Source organism: Anolis carolinensis, chromosome 2 (assembly GCF_035594765.1).
Source record: "Anolis carolinensis isolate JA03-04 chromosome 2, rAnoCar3.1.pri, whole genome shotgun sequence".
NCBI classification, from domain to species: domain Eukaryota; kingdom Metazoa; phylum Chordata; class Lepidosauria; order Squamata; family Dactyloidae; genus Anolis; species Anolis carolinensis.
Genome location: NC_085842.1, coordinates 220,446,729 through 220,466,542, shown reverse-complemented (window position 1 = coordinate 220,466,542; position 19,814 = coordinate 220,446,729). Strand labels below are relative to the sequence as shown.

Genomic DNA, 19,814 nt, shown 5'->3' with positions numbered 1-19,814 from the left:
TGGCACAAATTCCCGATATGCCCAAAACTGAATACTGGTGTGTGTGTGTGGGGGGGGGGGGGGTTGGGGGGATGATTTTGTCATTTGGGAGTTGTAGTTGCTGGGATTTATAGTTCAACTACAATCAAACAGCATTCTGAACTCCACCAACAACGGAACTGAACCAAACTTGGCACACAGAACTCCATGACCAATAGAAAATACTGGAAGGGTTTGGTGGGCATTGACCCTGCGTTTTGGAGCTGTAGTTCACCTACATCCAGAGAGTACCGTGGACTCAAACAATGATGGATCTGGACCAAACTTGCCAAAAATACTCAATATGCCCAAATTTGAACACTGGTGGAGTTTGGGGGAAATAGACCTTGAATTTGGGAGTTGTAGTTGCTGGGATTTATAGGTAATGTACAGCTAAAGAACCCCTTGAACCCCACCTACGATAGAATTGAGCCAAACTTCCCACACAGAAGCATCATGACCAACAGAAAATATTGGTCTCTGGTGACCCCTCTGACACCCCCTCGCAACCCCTCCTCCAGGGGTCCTGACCCCCAGGGTGAGAAACAGTGCCTTATGTCATCATCACTGTTGATATTTTTGTTTTGCATTTACAATTATTAATATCAAGTTAAAGGTTTTTACATACACACACCACATGTCTTATGGAGGCTTGACACTTTGGTGCAGGATGAAAAACGAATTCAGTAAAAATGAGGATGGAGGAATTTTTTTCCTTTGACACATCAATGAACTTCCAGGAGAGGTAAATGGAAACGAATATCATCAATAGATAAACGTGAGGACGGAGCCATTGTCTGAAGCAAAATACAAATCCTAGAAGACAACCCAAGAATTTCCACACTCTGGATTTAAAACCAAAACACAGAATTACCTTTTCACACAATTCACAATACAATTAACCTGTGTATCTCATTGCTATGGGAAACTGTGACTGCAAACAGAAAGGACAATATCAATAAAGGAAAGAGATGTCCCATAGGGACTATCATGCGGTGAGAATACCACCTCATTATTTAGATGTTCCCAGCTGCTTATTACCAACTAAAAAAAAAAAAAAGGGGGGGGGGAATGGCCATATTTGGAATCCAATTTTTCCACAGACAATTTAATGAAGGATTTTTTAAAACAACCTATTATCCATTCAGCCAAATGAAGCTCGTGAGTAACACAGGAACATGCCCAGGCTTCAATAAAAGAGATTTCCTGGGCCTATGAGGGGCCACCGCCACCACCCAGGTCACAGAGTCAGTACGCCAAACACCCCTGTTTTTCTACTGACTCCGACTCCTTCATAAATGTCGAAAATATATGATTAGTAACAACAAATACATTGTAGTCAAACGGTAGCAAATGGCATTTCATCACCACCCTGTGAATCATCATGCTATTTGGAGTGACAGAACATAAAATATAACCATTTGATTAAAACGCCTGAACAAGAAAACTTTTGTAAATTCCTGTGAAAGTAACTGTGCAACAAACAATGCACTGAATACATTTTAAATACTGTTTTAACAGAAATACAGGCCAAACCTACAGAATTAGGACTAACAGAATGTAATGCATGTATTGCTGTAGTTTTTTTTTTTTTTTTGCTTTGAAGTTGAAGTCAGTACATTCCTACCAACTCCGATTCCACCCAAAATTGCTTCCAACTCTGACTCTGACTCCACAACCCCGGCCACCGCACCTGCTGGTCGGGTGTATTCCCTTTGGCAGATGCAAAATTTTGCTGGTAGATAAAAGCCCGCTCTCTTTGACACTTTGGAGAAAAGGGTCTCAAGCTGAGCTTAAAGTGGTGCCAAGCCGCCTCTGAACTCTTTTGCAGAGGTCAAAGTGTTCTCTCTCTCATACTCTGAGTGGTGAAATGAACAGGTTAGAAAAGCATAAAGTCCCTCTTGGCAAATATTCCAGATCCGCAAAGTACCTGAAGCTTGACTTTTCTACCTTCAAACTATTTTAGGCCGACGGCAGCAAGTATGCCATCTGGCAAAGACAGTATACAAAAGGACAGTGTTACTCCAGGCTTCTCCTTTTGGTTCCAAACAATGCATTTTCCCATACTCGGCCTCCTCCCTCCTCTCCCCGTCTTTTCCACACACAAAAAAGCGAAACCATTTGGGCCAGCAGCCAGAGACTGTACTTTAGAGTGTGTTAGTGCTACTGCACTTTGTTCACAACATGTCCATTTCCCCTTTGGGGACAGCCTTCTAATTTACTTTTTTCTGAAACGGAGCAGCTGTCAGCATGGGCTGTATGAAAAATGTGGGGGATCTTCTTTCGAGAAGCACAAAAGCAAGTTGTCCCTGTGGGTCTGCAGTAACTCAGCTCAGAAAGCTGCATCTCAGAAGCGTTCTGAAAACCGTATCCATGCCGTCAGTTTCCCTTCATGATCAGGCGGTGTGGTATGATGGACGTGGGGTTCTTCACTAACTCCTCAAAAATAAAATGCCTGTCCCAATTAAAGCATAATGTTTTAACACTCACTTGGTTTTTTCAAAGCTACATACAACACTGGCAGAAATATATTGCTAAATCTCCGTTTTAACAGACATGCACAAAACAAACAAAATATTTAGCGACATGGATAGAGGGTTACCAAATTAACTCAACACGTCCAGACTTTGTGGCAATTTGCAAGAAGATAAGCCAATTTATTTGAAAGGTACATGCAAATGCCATGTTTGTCAACAACCAAATAGGATGTTTCAGTTTACAAGCACTCCTTCCTTAGAAACATAGCCTTTTAACTTCATTTTGCATTCCTTTTTCCTACAAGCTACAGAAGATTTTGCCAACTAGAAGGCTGGCAGTTCAAGCCGCAGGTCGGGGTGAGCTCCTGTCATCATCCCCAGCTTTGAAAACAACAATGTGACTAGATAAATAGGTACTACTTTGGTGAGGAGGTAAAAGGCGATCCAGAAAATATTCTGGCAATTCAACCAGAAAGGCATCCATAGACAACAGGCTCCTCGGCATGGAAAAGTGAAGCAAAATAGTCAAGGCGAGTATAGCCTACAGATGCTGGAGATGGAAAACGAGGGAAGCCTTGCCTCTTTTTATCTACTATCTGTCTTTGTCAATTGTATAACGGCATTGAATGTTTGCCATATATGTACCTATCATCCCCTCAGGGAAATAGAGCAGAATATAAATGAAGTATATTATTATTACTACTACTACTGCTACTACTACTACTATGGTATAATCTAGCCTGGGAGAACTTCAAGACTGGCAAGAGTAATAGGGGAAAAAAAAAGGGAAGGGAAGCCAAACTAGCCTGATGAACACTAAGCAGTGTACTGGGCCAATTATGAAGACAAATGGGGAGACAAATAAAACAAAAACCTGTTTGGCAGAGGAAACGGGAGTTCCTTGAACTAAGACAGGTAACCATGAATGAAATGTTCTACACCAAAGGTTCCCAAACCTTTGTCTTTTAGATGCTTCAGACTTTAGCTTGCAGAATTTTTGATTATTGCCAAAGCTGGGTAAAGCTTCCCAGGAATTGGAGGTCAAAATATTTAGAAGAAAAGAAGTTTAGGAATCATTGTTCTACACCATAGCATTATCTTCAAAGTGCTGCCTTTAGCCTATAAATCCCTAAATTTGCCTTGGTCAGGCCACACCTGGAATACTGTGTCCAATTCTGCGCACTGCAATTGAAGGGAGATGTTGACAAGCTGAAAAGCGTCCAGAGGAGGGCGCCTAAAATGATCAAGGGTCTGGAGAACAAACCCTATGAGGAGCGGCTTAAAGAGCTGGGTATGTTTAGCCTGCAGAAGAGAAGGCTGAGAGGAGACATGATAGCCATATACAAATATGTGAGGGGAAGTCATAGGGAGGAGGGAGCAAGCTTGTTTTCTGCTGCCCTGCAGACTAGGACACGGAACAATGGCTTCAAACTACAGGAAAGGAGATTCCACCTGAACATCAGGAAGAACTTTCTCACTGTGAGAGCTGTTTGGCAGTGGAACTCTCTGCCCCAGACTGTGGTGGAGACTCCTTCTTTGGAGGCTTTTAAGCAGAGGCTAGATGGCCATCTGTCGGGGGTGCTTTGAATGAGATTTTCCTGCTTCTTGCAGGGGGTTGGACTGGATGGCCCGTGAGGTCTCTTCCAACTCTACTATTCTATGATTCTAAATGGTTCTGGTCCAGCTTACCTGACCGAACGTATCTCTCTTTATGAACTAGTTTGAGCACTAAGATCGCCCGGGGTCTTGGTCCCACCGCCTTCGAAGGCTCGATTGGCGGAGACGAGAGACAGAGCCTTCTCAATAGTGGCCCCTCAGCTGTGGAACTCCCTTCCCAATAAGATTAAATCAGCCCCCTCCCTCCTCGTGTTCAGAAAACAACTCAAAACCTGGCTTTGCAAGTAGGCATTCAAAAAGTGACAGCATCACTGAAGCAGTTAAATGATAATCGCAGGACTAGCACAATGTTAAAATATCATATGTTTATGGTATAATGTCTGATGTATAGTTTTTAATATTTTTAATATATACTTATGTTAATGAGTCCATTACAATATCTATTGCTTTTATTTGTATGTTCGGCATACAATTATTTGAATTTTTGCCATTTGATATGTTGTACACCACTCTGAATCCCCCCAGGGGTGAGAGGAATGGTACAGAAATGCAATGCATAAATAAATAAATATAAATAAATGAATAAAGTTGCAGATCCTACTAGTGTTTTTTTAAGTATAGTTCCAGACCATTTTAATAGCATCCCCCTTTTTAATGTCCATAGGTTTTTTTGTACGTTTTTAACTGTATGAATTACCGTATATACTGGAATATAAGTCGACCTGAATATAAGCCAAGGCACCTAATTTTACTACAAAAAACTGGGAAAACATTGACTCCAGTATAAGCCGAGGGTGGGAAATTTCAGAAATAAAAATAGATACCAATAAAATTACATTAATTGAGGCATCAGTAGGTTAAATGTTTTTGAATATTTACGTAAAGCTCAAATTTAAGATAAGACTGTCCAACTCTGATCAAATCATTATTCTCATCTTCTTCAATGTAAATGTGCTTATGTATCCTTTTAATAATAATAAAGTAAAATAGTACATGTAATAATAATAATAATAATAAATAGAGTAAAATAATACATGTAATAATGAATAGAGTAAAATAATACATGTAATAATAATATCAGAGTGAAATAATAAATGTAATAATAATAATAATAATAATAGAGTAAAATAAATGTACTAGTAGCAACAATAATAGAGAAAAATAATAAATGTAATAATACCAAGAATAACAGAGAAAAATAATAAATGTACCATATATTCTCGAGTATAAGCTGACCCAAATATAAGCCAACCAGGACCCTCACCCGAGTATAAGTCCAGGGGGGCTTTTTCAGTCTTAAAAAGAGGGCTGAAAAATTAGGCTTATACTTGAGTATATACGGTATTTTAAATGGTAAGCCGCCTTTGGACCAAATTTTGAGAGAAATCCAGAATAGAAACAACAGTAGCAATCAGAGTCATTATTTACTCTGAAGTCCAGTGCAACTCTACAGTTAACTTTCACTGGATGTTGACTATGAATCATGCTGGAAGATTTAAAGATTCCTCGAGATTAGGGTTCAAATCCCTGCTCAGCCATAGAAACCCAGTGGGCGACCCTTGGGCAAGTCACACTCTTCCAACCTGTGAGAAAGCCAATAGTAATCCTCTTTTGAATCAACCCTATGACAGAGATTGTCCTACATCAGAGTCAACATCAAGGCTCATGACAACCATCCCATTCTCAAGTCTGGTTGCCAAAAATAACAACAAAAAAGGAGGGTACAGTGAGTGGCACTTATTATCAATGTATAAACTGAAAGTTCATCTTTGGTATGAGAAACTAATTCCTTGACTAAATACACACATATCTTCAATTTTCTACCAAGAACAATTTTTCACAATTTTTTCCTGCACGTCAGCATTTGAATGAAAACTAAAAGTGATCTCATCCTATGAGGGTGAGGTCTATGTATCCCCCTCCTTGCTATAGGGTCAGTTACCTTAAAGCTATAAATGATCGGGGGGGGGGGGGGGGATATCTGGCATAATAATTTCAAAGCAAAAAAACTTTCCCTTTTTTTCCATAAGAAGAATCATCTGTACTCTCCGCTACGTGCAAACAATGAAGGAGCCTGGCCTATCTCCTCTGACAGGCTGCCCTACAACATGGGTACTAGCACTGAGTGCCCTCTGCATTCAGATATCACACTTCTCTAATTGAGGCCACGCGGATCAAGCTATCATCCCCCAGTCTGAGCACATAAGGAGGATGATAATACTCTCCTCCTCTTCTCGGCATAATGGATGCTTCGTATGAAAACAATTGTTTTCACTCATGTGTATCCTCATCATGACCAATCTCAATCCCCCAAGAAGAGAAAATATCTAAATCCTGTTCAAATGGAAGAAATCTAAGGAGAATATATATATCTCACTGAGAATAAAGATTAAATTGCTGGAAAAGATGGAGAGGGTGCACAAAAACTGAATGCTAACCTACAAATATGTAATGTGAAAGCAGATATATGTTGAGTATCCCTTAACTGAAATATTCTTTTATTCCTCTCCCCCCCCCCCCCCAGAATATGGAATACCCATATTTACATATATATACATAATGAGGTATTTTGAAGATGGGATTCAAGGCTAAACACAACATTCATTTTTGTTTCATGTACACCAGTGGTTCTCAACCTTCCTAATGCCGCGACCCCTTAATACAGTTGCTCATGTTGTGGTGACCCGCAACCATACAATTATTTTTGTTGCTACTTCATAACTATCATTTTGCTACTGTTATGAACTGTAATGTAAATATCTTATATGCAAGACATATTTTCATTCACTGGACCCAATTTGGCACAAATACACGATAGCCCCAACTGTGGGGTTGGGGGGTGGGGGAAGGAAATGATTTTGTTATTTGGGAGTCGTAGTTGCTGAGACTTATAGTTCACCTACAATCAAAGAGCATTCTGAACTCCACCAATGATGGAACTGAACCAAATTTGGCACAGAAAACTCCATGACCAACAGAAAATACAGGAAGGGTTGGGTGGGCATTTACCTTGAGCTTTGGAGTTCTAGTTCACTGACATCCAGAGAGCACCGTGGACTCAAACAATGATGGATCTGGACCAAAATTGCCACAAATTCTGAATTTGCCCAAATTAGAGAACACTGGCGGAGTTTGGGGAAAATAGACCTTGATATTTGGGAGTTGTAGTTGCTGGGATTTATAGTTCATCTACAATCAAAGAGCCCCTTGAACCCACCAATGATAGAATTAGGCCAAACTTCTCACACAGAACTCCCATGACCAACAGAAACACTGATCTTTGGTGACCCCTCTGACATCCCCATCACGACCCCCCCCCCCAAGGGTCCTGACCCCCAGGTAGAGAAACACTGATGTATACCCTATACACATAGTCTGACGGTAATTTTATGTAATATTTTAAATCATTTTTTACACAAAAGTTTGCATACATTGAAACATCGGAAAGAAAAGATGTCACTGTCCAAGTCACCCATGTGGACAGTTTTGGAGTATTTTGGATTTCAGAATTCAAGATAACGGATGTTCAACCTGTACTTCACATGATAATAAAGGACAACACACACACAAAGGCAATGCTTGGTCAGCCTAATACAAACCCAAACAAAATATAAAAATAAAAATGCATGTGGGTGGATACATATATGTGTGTACGTATGTATGCACGTCTATTCACCTACATCCACATTCATTAAAATTTGCATAAGTTTAAAGAATTTATTGTTAAATCTAGCATTCTGAATAATGTCCTTAAAGCAAATCAGCAGTAATCCAAGCACCCTAGCACTAACAGCAGTTAGTAAAATGTGTGACTGATTTTTTAAAAAAACCTATTTGACACTTGCAAACAGTTTTTATTAATCTAACCTGGCTGTGTTTCAACATACTGTGAATGGGTCCAGCTAGTAGGGGGCACAGCTGACCAAATTATCAATTTGTTCCTGGATCCAATTCAAAATGCTGCTTGTAATCTCAAAAAGTTTAAATAAATCAATATATTGGAAGGATTATCTGTTACAACATAAACCTGTTCCATCTATCCAGGGTCCTGTTTAGAGTCCCCAAAACCCAAAAGAGCGGTGACTGGTAATAAAAAGCAGGGACTTATCAGTTATAGAACTTTGCCTCTGGAATATCCGGAAGTGCAGGCAGGGACAATTTTTTTAGGCAACATAAAAGGCCATTTCATGATACTCGATTTTACTTATGTTGCCTATTTGCCTGTGATGTTTACACCGTCAGGAGTATCTGTCTGAGAATTGGAAGTCTATATGATTTTGTAAACAGCAAAGATGCCATACATGCCTTCAAAAATATTGGAAATAATTTTGCTATTGTTACATGAGCGAATATATCTTTTAAAAATGCCAACACATCCATGAACATTTATGTCAATCTGGACAAATATTTGTATAAGCTAAATTTCTCTCATTGCATCAGGAAACATACTATTCACAATCCTGATATTACTACAGACTACAATCCTTTAACTCTAGTTCCCAGAACTCAATGGAGCTTACATCTAAGTATAAGATTGCACTGCTGAACGTTTCCATTTTCAGTGCTAGAACATATCACGTGGCAAGGAAAAAGCCTGGTACAAGGTATTGTTTTAATCTGCAATTGGATGTTATGTACAATAACTTGAACATCAAACATCTCTGAATGAAGGTCTTCCCATTTAGAAGAGCCACATAAGCCACCAATGATATGATTTCAGTTCTCTGATAGATCCAACCTTTTCCTGCTGCTGTCCCCATCTTGTTTAGTGCATATTCTCTAGGAGAGTGCATTCCTGAAAACGTTAACAGGGGAACTAGGTCAACCATTAACCAAATAAAGTGGCTAGCTGCTATATAACGGATGCCCTTCAAAGGCTTGATTAATGGACTAGCTCTGTAGATCATCTCCCCCAGCAAAGCTGAATTTGTGGCTTCCATGGATTTTCTGTAATTTTCCTTCGTTCATCAGAATTAGAAGGCTTGCTGGCATACAAACTTTAAAAATGGTCAAGTTCATTCCATAAAGAGGAAAAACCACAAGATCAGAAGAACCAAGATTTTCCTGGTTCAGAAGACTCCAACAAAATCATGCCCAAAAACATTATTTTTTTTATGGGCAAGGAGTAAGAATTTCTCTCTTTGTTTCATCTTAAAACTTAGTTGCAACATGTGTTTCCTCTCTAGTTATCCTCAAACTAAACACCCAAAAAGAGAGCAACATTTTTCAACTCTGATAGGGCTACTAAATTCAGTGGTTCCCATCAGAGTTCCTCATGCACCCATAACAGACATGGAAACACTTTATCCTAAAGAGGGATTGCAAATAATCTGGATGCACATAGTTTACGAATTCCTGCAAATCTATCTGGACTAAAGTCTAAATTCAATTGTTAGTTCCTCACTAGAGAAGACCTAAAATCAATGGAAAGTTTATATGAGACTTTGGGACTTCTATTGATCCAATGGGTCCCTAGTGGAGACTAACAAATGCATTGAGGTCTAATTCTTCAGAAAGAAAATACAGTAGAGTCTCACTTATCCAACACTCGCTTATCCAACGTTCTGGATTATCCAACACATTTTTGTAGTCAATGTTTTCAATATATTGTGATATTTTGATGCTAAATTCGTAAATACAGTAATTACTACATAGCCTTACTGCGTATTGAACTACTTTTTCTGTCAAATTTGTTGTATAACATGATGTTTTGGTGCTTAATTTGTAAAATCATAACCTAATTTGATGTTTAATAGGCTTTTCCTTAGTCTCTCCTTATTATCCAACATATTCGCTTATCCAACGTTCTGCCGGCCCGTTTACGTTGGATAAGCGAGACTCTACTGTATAACCCTTTCAGTTTCCAAAATTACCCTTTCAGATGTCAAAATTGAAAGAGAAAAAAAAAACATTTCCTTTTCCAAGCTGAAAAGGCCAATTTTGTTGCCATAGCCTCTGCTGCGGGACAGAGCTATTGCCTTCATGTCCTTAATGTAACCTTCCCAGAACAATCTAGTTTGCTACTGGAGGAAACAGAATGTTGGACTAGATAAGCCTTTGGACTCATCCAACACAGCTCTTCTTGTGGCATTTTTATTTTGTCCTTTGGGCAAAGTTCAGGTCTTGTTAGAAGCACTAATCTCCTCAATGCAGTGGGAGGCTCATCTGGAGCTTTAGGATTATGCACACATCTGTTATCCTGTACAGCAAGTAAGATGTGACATGGACTTATTCACAAAGGGATACAAATTTGGGCTCACATGAACTATGTATTACTTACCAAGCAGGATGGAAGAAAAATAGATGATTTGATCACCCCTCTCTTATAGTAAGTCAGAGTGGAAAATAGGTCATCAGTGGTGCTCACGGAAGGATAAGTCTGTATAAGACAGGGACAGTAATGCAGTCCAGATGCTGAACTGCAATGCCCAGTAGCCCTAGCCTACAAACCAACAACAGTTGGGAGTTGTGGTCCAGGAACATCTAGAAAGGCTTCCCACTCCAGCACAGCAGAACCTATTTAGCATGAATATCTAGGCAGTAAATGTAAGAGATCTGGGCTTAATATAGAATCAGAAGGCTGGAAGAGACAAGGGTCATCCAGTCTAATCTCCTGCCATGCAGGAATATATAACGAAAGCAACTCCTGGAAGATGGCAATTCAGCCTGTTAAAAAATCTAGAGAGAGAGACTACCACATTCCAAGGCAGCGTACCCAGTTCATCAGCTCTAACTGCCAGGAAGTGCTCCCTAATATTTAGGTAGAGACGTGGTTCACAACCTGTGGGCCCCCTGATGTTTTGGCCTTCAACTCCCAAAAATCCTAACAGCTGGTAAACTGGATGGGATTTTGGTGAGTTGTAGGTCAAAACATTTGGGGATCCACAGGTTGAGAACCACTGAGGTAGAATCTCTTTTCCTGTAATTTGAAGCCATTGCTCCATGCCTTAGTTTCCAAAACAGCAGAAATCATGTTAGCCCTATCTTCAATATGACAACCTTTCAATTTTTTAACCAGGGCTTATTAACTTTTTTTTTCTATACGACACATAGCTAACTACCTATGCCACTCCTCATAGGCATGGTTTCCAGATAGTAGATGCAGATATTAATTTCAATATATTTACATGTTGCTATTTGTTCTTTTTCAATGAATCTATTTACCCAATTTTCTCTTCACAACCATTTTAGCAAGGCAAAGCTAATCCCCTGTCCAACTCAGTGAGTAGAGAGGGAATTCTATCCATCACACCACTGCTGTCCCTTAAGGAAATATGTCCTAAATTACCTATAGGGCATTTCGCGGTTAACAGAGGCAACTACCTACAAGTCTTTTGTTGTGATCTCTTTACTTTTCACTGAAGTTTCTATTTATAACTGCAATCTACACATAATATTTGGCTAAATTTTAATTTAAATGTTAAGCTCCAATGACACTACAACTACCAGAGATGTAGATTTCAAGTAAAGACCCACGGATAATTAAATCCTAGTTTAACAAGCCAGGATAATACTTTGACACTTGCATAAATCGTCTTTGGTCTCCCTTTGGTCTTTTCCTTCTTGCCAATAGAACACTATCAAGCCATGCTTGCATATATATGATGGGCAAACAAGATGAATTCAAAACAAGTTTGTTTAAAGCCATGAAGGCCATACAAATCCTCGCTTATTAAGTCAGGATTTGATCATCAAACAAGACCACAGATGCATAGTTTGTTCTACCATGAACAGAAAATAACATTCAACCTCTTTATTTGGAAGCAATTAGCATTACTTGCAGGAAGATCAGATAGAAGACGTCACTTTGCAAAACAAAATACCCTGGATCAGAACTGAAATTTTTCAAAGTGGAGCATGCACCTTTGTTATCCCCCCCAAAAAATAATTATTAAGCACAAACATAGAAATTATGAGATGTCTGCCTAGAGTTTATACCTATGTCCAACTAAGACGTGGAATACAGAAAGACTTGATCAAGAGAAGGACATGCAGGTATACAACACACATCTACGGTCTGAGACTAAGCATCTGCAACCTATTGGAGTGGGACTGCTTTTAGCTCTGCTGTAAAATGAATTGACTCATAAAAGTAAAACTGGAATAGAAAAATCACAAAGTAATAAAAATAAATTAGTAGAGAGAGTAGAGTTAATTGGCGAAAAATAAATAGATGCTTTTGCAGAAAACTACAAAAAAGAGCTGCACAGATTTTTCAGTTCATCCACATTTGTAATTAAAATGCTCATTATTTGCTGTTGTTTCATAGTAGGTCAGCATATGGCCTAATGTTTCAAGAAGCATCCTTGAGTCAAGTATCACTTCTGCCATGAACTCAGTTAAGTGGAGCACTGTGCTTTCTTAGCCTAATGTGCCACATAGGAATTATAGTCCTTATAGCACAGTTGTACAAATGGTAGAGATTTTAGCTTCAGAAAAATATATACCCTATCTGTCATGGGGTTGAATGTATACATTATGACACTTGTATCCATTGGGAATATGTTCAAGGACTCTGCTTGGACATGCAAATCTGCTGGCAAAAGCAGACCCTATTGAGCAAACAACTTCTGGTGGAAGCATACCATAGTTGCATCGGAGGACCTAGGAAATGTCTACAGAAGGTATCACAAGATCCTCCAATGTGACTTATATGATCAATGTTCAATGGAAGCAGATCTCAGAATCATCTGGACAATCTAAAAATGCCTAGATGCCATATTTTGTCAGACACAGCTAAATGAAACCACAAGTATTAGTCTTGCAAATATTGGGTTCTACTGTATATTGAAGTGGCTTATACAGATAAAACAGACCGCACAACATTTTAAGATGCTTCTTTCTAGAGGCATGAACCACAAAACTTTGAGATAAAATGTCTGCATGGGTTTTAGCAACAAGGGCATTATAGTTCTAATGTGTCTTATACCTGTAATATATCTTTCATCCCTTCTCTATATGGTAGTATTCCTTGTAGCTTTAAACCCAACTTTGGCTTCTTTTGAAAGCCTGGCTTGGCAGAAGGCATATTTAACACATGTGAACATGTGTTGAATTGATAACCAAAGTCCCAAATATTATCAATTAAATATTTGTCAACAAAATCCTAGTTTTCATACTTTCAGCCATTAAGAATAAGATTTTAATAGTGATAGAGAATAGTCACTGTTTGAATACTTTCCTTAAATGTTTTCATGTTTATTTCCAGACCCTTCCAGTAGCTAGTTTTCTGGAGCTGGAAGGGGAAAGCTCATTCCTCAGATGTTAGTCTTTACCACTAGGGCCAGATGAAGACATCCTGAAGTCCTAAACTTTGCCAAGTTCCAGCTATGCCACAACATCACACAGAAATGTATATTATAAGAGTTTTGAAGGGTATTTTCCTGTATTTAGAGATCCCTCATAATCAAATCCTCTACAGGTTATTTAGCTTTTCAAGAAATCTAGCACTGTCTTCTAGTAGACCAAACTCTTATGTGACAAACTGAGATAGTGGTCTTGGTCTGTTTCTACTCTTTTTAAAATAGAATAGAAGTTCTCAATGGTCATGACCCACTGGCTCCAAACCACAGTTATTTGCTGTTGAAATTATGACCACTACCCAGAAAAGAGTAAACATGAACAATGCAAATATAAAACTATCTATCTGGTGAATAAATCAATATTTATTCTGAACATTTTATTGTACAAAGAAATGTGAACAAATGTTGGTGGAAACTGGACTGTATTCGTTATTCGTGGTGTAAGGAGCCTATGATTTTGTGTGGAGCCCTTTAAAAACTGATTGGTGTACTGCAGCTTCTCCCAAAGGTCATATTATAACTTGTGGTGACAATTCTGATAGTGATATGTGAAGGTACCAGCTTTAATGATGTCCAGAGAAATAGCAGTATTAGTCAATTACAGCAATACCAACGAAGTGTCTTGTGGTTCCTTAAATACTAGCATATTTATTGTGGCATGTGCTTTCCTGGACACTATCCACTTCATCAGATGCACCAACTGCTGCTTCAGGCTTGATCATTCATATACACATTCTTGGCTGGGCAGGGATTGCAAACCATGAGGTCAAAAAGAACTGAAATGCAAGAAGTATAGCTAGTGATAAACAATAGCTATTTCCAAAACCATAAATGGGAAGTAATACAAGCCACCTTAAACCCTATGCTGGGAAAAAGTGGAATATAAATAAAATGAATGAATGACTGAACACATTCTCGCACAAACCAATTAACTGATATAATATTAGTTTTTTGTCCCCATTTAAGCAACACCAAAGTACAAGTGTTTGGGACATTATCGGACCCTCACTATAAATAAGTCTACGACACGTCCGAATTACACAAAAATTCATGTCCTAATTTTGTTTTTTAAAATCTTGCACGAACTAGTAGAGAGTGAACAAGATAATGTTCTTACTATAAAATTATTTTAGGAGTATTTTCCCACTCCAGTTGCCATTGAGAAATGGGGCATTTATGCCTCACAAACGTTTGTTTCTAGCCATTCCACAAAAACATCTCAGACTAGTAGCTATTTACAGAGAAATGTAATATTCTTTGAAAATCCTGCTGAACAAGCATTGAAAAGCCAAGAAGGTTCTTCTGTGGTCATAACTGAATCAATCTTACATGTTCTGGCTATAAAACACATTGATGATGATGAGCCAGATTTCAAATGCATCTCACAAAAAACCCTCATACTCATGAAAATCAGTGAATTCCATTGTTTGAAGTCTCTCTTCGAAATTTGGGAACTCTGAAGTGTCTGACCATTTCTTTTTTATGGGGCTCTTTCTTAATGAGGAACACAACATATACTGGAAGCGCTTGTTAATTGAATGGCATGGTTTTATATAAAAGGAAAGAAAGGGCCACTTAATCTATAGGACCTTCTCGTTAAAAGAGAGCCAGGATAGCTTTCTACAGTTACGTAGCAATTACATAATTGCATGGTCGAACCCATATCATTTGCAGTATTCCGTAGCCTTCTCCACTTCACAGCTACAACACAATGTTCTCAGATGATTGCAGCTACTGAACAAAACCCTCTCCGAGCTGGAGACAAAGGGATCTGCATGTTACAATGGAGCTTCATCAGAAGCTTAGGACTTTTTCACATGACTGAATGCTTCCTTTTCTTCAGATTTGTGAAACCCTCCCTTCCCAGCCTTCATTATACAGTGCTTTTGGAATATCCCTCAATTGCTGGAGGAGAAGTGGGGGAGAAAAAGAAGGTTCAAAAAGAGAAGAAAAGAAAAGGTGGGGAAAGCCAAGAAATCCTGCTGGGCTGAACTTTTTTTCCTCCCCAGATGACAACACACAAAGGTGCTGCTTTTCTTCCCGAATGGGAAGGGTGCAGCATAAAGGACAAGATGCAGAGCATGGAGTGGAAAGGGGAGGTGTAGGAATCTCTTTAGACTTCTTGCACTGGCATGAAATGGCTGCTTTTCTTCTTAGTGCCAGCTCCAATGCTTCATGTTGACATTACACATCCTGTGCTGTAGATCCACCCCCATGCTGCTGCTTGCCCAACAGAATTATCTCCTGCGTCACAGCAGTGGCAACAGATCTGCTGGCTCTGCAGATCTCTGAGAGGCACCATTTCAGAGCCTGAATGCGAGCAGCAACTGGACACATTTACTAGCTACTCTGGGGTTCGTCTGTGGGGCACTCTCAACACTATGTGGCCTAGCGTTCTGTTATCCAGATGGTCTCTTCCCCCACCCCCACCCACTTGGGATCAGCCCCATTAAAGTTTATTTCATGAAGGGTGGGGGCACATCAAGTCTATCATAGGTTCAGTATGTAGCAGTGTGCCTGGTATGTCTCCAAGGGGCCTGCTGAGATGAACATGACCTGAAAATAATTGGAAACCATAATTCACACCAATACAGCACACACACAAAAGAAGGGGAGTAGATATTACTGTGGCAATCAGTCATATTAAGCACCCTGACAATGAGAGCCATGTGGATAGCTGCTCCTATTTTGAAGAATCCCATATTTCCATCCTAACAGGGTCTCGGTAATAATTTGTCTTCATCCACTTTCCAGCTCTTTAATTGTTAATTTCACTGGTAATTTTTGCCACTTTCTTTACATTCAAAATCCATGTTTATAAAGGTCCTTTATGCTATTCCCTTGTTGCTAGACTCTTCAATGTAAACAAGGGTGATGAAAGAGAAGAGTAGGGTTGAGTATGAACAGAAAGAAAGGACATTAAGGTGCTTCCTTGCTGTACCCACTGTTTCGATACTCCATCAGATACTCAGTCTTTAGTTGACACTGGCAGACTGTCAAAACAATTATTTCTATTATTATTATTATTATTATTAATGACACAGCAAACAAGATAGATATGCTGGATTTAGTATCACAAAATCACAAGTCGAACACTTCCCAAGTGTCTAGGACTGTGTGATGTATTTTCGGATGATGCACGCAGATCCCAGTAGGGTGGCCTTTTGCAGTTGGGAGAGATAAAGCGGGGTATGAATAAATATAATGATGATGATGATGATGATGATGATTATTATTATTATTCATAATAGTAATTATTATTATTATTATTATTATTATTATTATTATTATTATTATTATTATTATATTATATTTATTCATACCCCGCTTTATCTCTCCTGAAGGAGACTCAAGCAGCTTAACATAAAGGCATTAGCGTACAATTAAAAATATACAAATATGCAAACATTAAAACAGGATGAAATATAAACAGTATAAAAAATTCACAGTTAAAATCCATTAAAACATATTCAAAGTAAAAATCACAGGACCCCCTGCCTTGATCTTAAAAACCTAACCAAGGTAAAATGACCATGCGGTACCCATAAGAAGAAAACAAGATCTGGACTCACTTTTACATCAATACGTGTAGGATCCTAAGTAGGCAACTGAACTGTGTATTTATTTTGGCTTAATGGCCCATGCCTTGCCAAAATAATCAGAACCACAACTTTATAGTTTGATTCACACCAGTCACAGCCAATATAAAAAAACAAGGCAAGAGAAGTGTAACACCAAAATACTGAACATAGTTTATATTCCATTAATACTTTCAACTCACTGGATTATGCTGAAATATCTAAATTCCAAGATTATTATCTTTGTAAGAGGGAATATTTGATTTTACTATGGGTTTTTTTAAGAGAAGCATATTTATGGTGATGCCAAAGGAAACAGTAAGCAAATTATCGTAATTAAATTGAAATCTCTTAACAAAAGTATCAATTGAGACTATGACGAAGTGTAGATTCCACACTTGATTTACATCAAGCAAGAGTTACGAAAGAGATCCCTCCTGTGGGGATCAAACTGCTTATTCTACCGTAATGTCAAGATCATAAAAGCAAGGATATGTGTTTGAAACATAAGCTTGAAAACTTTTTTATAACAGGGACCTATCTATATTTTCTGAAATGGTAGGACTTCATATAGCACCATGCACACTGTATGACCAGAAACAAACAAAACGAAAAAACAAAACAAAAAACCCATTTTCCAACTGTTTTGGAAAGCAACTGTTTTAAAAAGGTAAGGATCAGTGGTGTGAACCTCCATTCCTCAAAGAGTAATAACCTTTTCAAAATACAAATCTGATTTACAAAAGATGGCAGGACACCATGGACGCACACAGAGACTTCTGTATATGGTAACAGAACCTCCAAAGCACCATTCCATAATCTGAAACATCATCTACCAAACAGGCATGCTAAAAATATCTCACCCACCCCCTGAAGTCTCAAGAGACGATCTGATATTGCAGTATAGTATTAGCAAAGCTAAGTAGACATGAACTCTTAAAATAAACATCTCCTTGCTGAAGACCAGAAGGCTGTCACACCCTATTTTGCCCTATGTGAAGTGACTTGAGAACCACCTGAAGGAACATATTTTAACTCCAGAACAGCATTTAAGTCATACACAGGCCCAGCATCTTCTCTATTCATAATATGCAATGAAGACTTAACAAGGGCAGTGTTGGTATGCTGTGTTTCAAAGGGCTAACTACTACATTTTGAGTGTAAAGTATCATCAACATCAGCTTGGAGAAGCCACAGAAATCAAGTTCTGATGTAACTCTGAATTGGGGTTAAAGGAAACATTTTCTCTTTTTCATAATAGTATTAATTTGAGGTCATGTTCCATGGAGCCGAGTGGCAGTAAATTAGGAAAGTCGGTGGGTTTTAAGCAAAGTTTTCTTAAATACTGAAATCTTTTATTTAAAGACAGTGATAGGAACAAACATAGAAGGGTCTCAACAAAAAACAAAAATTAATGGTAGTTAGAGGAAGATGCTGGAATAAACAGAGGCAAATCATCAAGTTCATAATTTTACAAGTTTCCAAACAGATCTAGTCAATTAAGTGCCAAGTATGATCAACACTATCAAATTGTAATTTATTAATAATCCTGCTTAAAACATTCCATTTGGAGGGAAAACAGGGAGAATTCTTATTGTGAAGCAAGTTAACATAACAATTTTAAAAAAACAAAATACATTATTATCTATTGAACTCATGGGCATCAAATGCTTAATTGGAGATATAAATAATCTTTTTTTTGGTTAAGCCTGATTATGATCCCAGACATTCAGTGAAACTAGAAACTGTGGAATCAGTTCACTCACTTCTACACTTTCTTGGTTTGCAAACTGTTATAACCACAATTTACTTACTGTAGAATCTATAACCTGTGGCTATGTTAATGCAAACCGTAGCTTCGCATGCTTAACCATGATTTAGATCTTCATATGTAACATGTATCTATGTCTGTATCTGGATAATCACATATCAACTTAAACAACCGAGTCAACACTTTTATTGTATGAACAAATCAAACTTGAAAATCTTGAATTAACCAATGTTTCATTTTGTTCAAATTAGAAAATGAATGCTTACCAGGTTTGGGAAAAGCCAGATTTATAAATGGAATTCAACTGTGATTTAATCTCTGGATTCAATTGTTCGTGTCATCAAAGGAGGTGCAAAAATACTAACTGTAAGCCTGTTTATAATGTGGCTTGTTACACCAAGGTTCCAGCTATAGAAAACAAACCACAGTAAAAGTATTTAGTTGGTACAGTAGAGTCTCACTTATCCAACGTTCTGGATTATCCAATGCATTTTTGTAGTCAGTGTTTTCAATACATCGTGATATTTTGGTGCTAAATTCGTAAATACAGTAATTACTACGTAGCATTACTGTGTATTGAACTACTTTTTCTGTCAAATTTGTTGTTAAACATGATGTTTTGGTGCTTAATTAGTAAAATTATAACCTAATTTGATATGTAATAGGCTTTTCCTTAATCCCTCCTTATTATCCAACATATTTGCTTATCCAACGTTCTGCCGGCCCGTTTATGTTGGATAAGTGAGACTCTACTGTACTAGGCTATTGGCAGTGTTTTTTCTACCAAACTCTTCCCACCAAAATAGTGTTATTTTTGAGAATTCAAAATATTTAATTTCTATTATGATGATCTGCAACCAAAGCAGATAAACATCGACTTCAAAAAGTTTAACTACATTGATTTCAAGAGGAGTTACTCTAGATCTTACTCTCCCAAAGCTATTAATTAGACATTATGATGTTTAACTATGGATTATGTCTTTACTTTCCATCTCAGAAAAAAACAAAATAAATTCCCTCAGTTCTATTTTTTGTGTGTTTCTGAAAAGGC

The 19,814-nt window shown here is 38.1% G+C and overlaps 1 protein-coding gene across 6 annotated transcripts in view; it reads right to left on the bottom strand.

The window, feature by feature from the left end:
- Positions 1–19,814, bottom strand: part of znf462 (zinc finger protein 462) — a 173,793-nt gene that overhangs the window by 135,082 nt on the left and 18,897 nt on the right. The gene's annotated exons all lie outside the window — the stretch shown is intronic.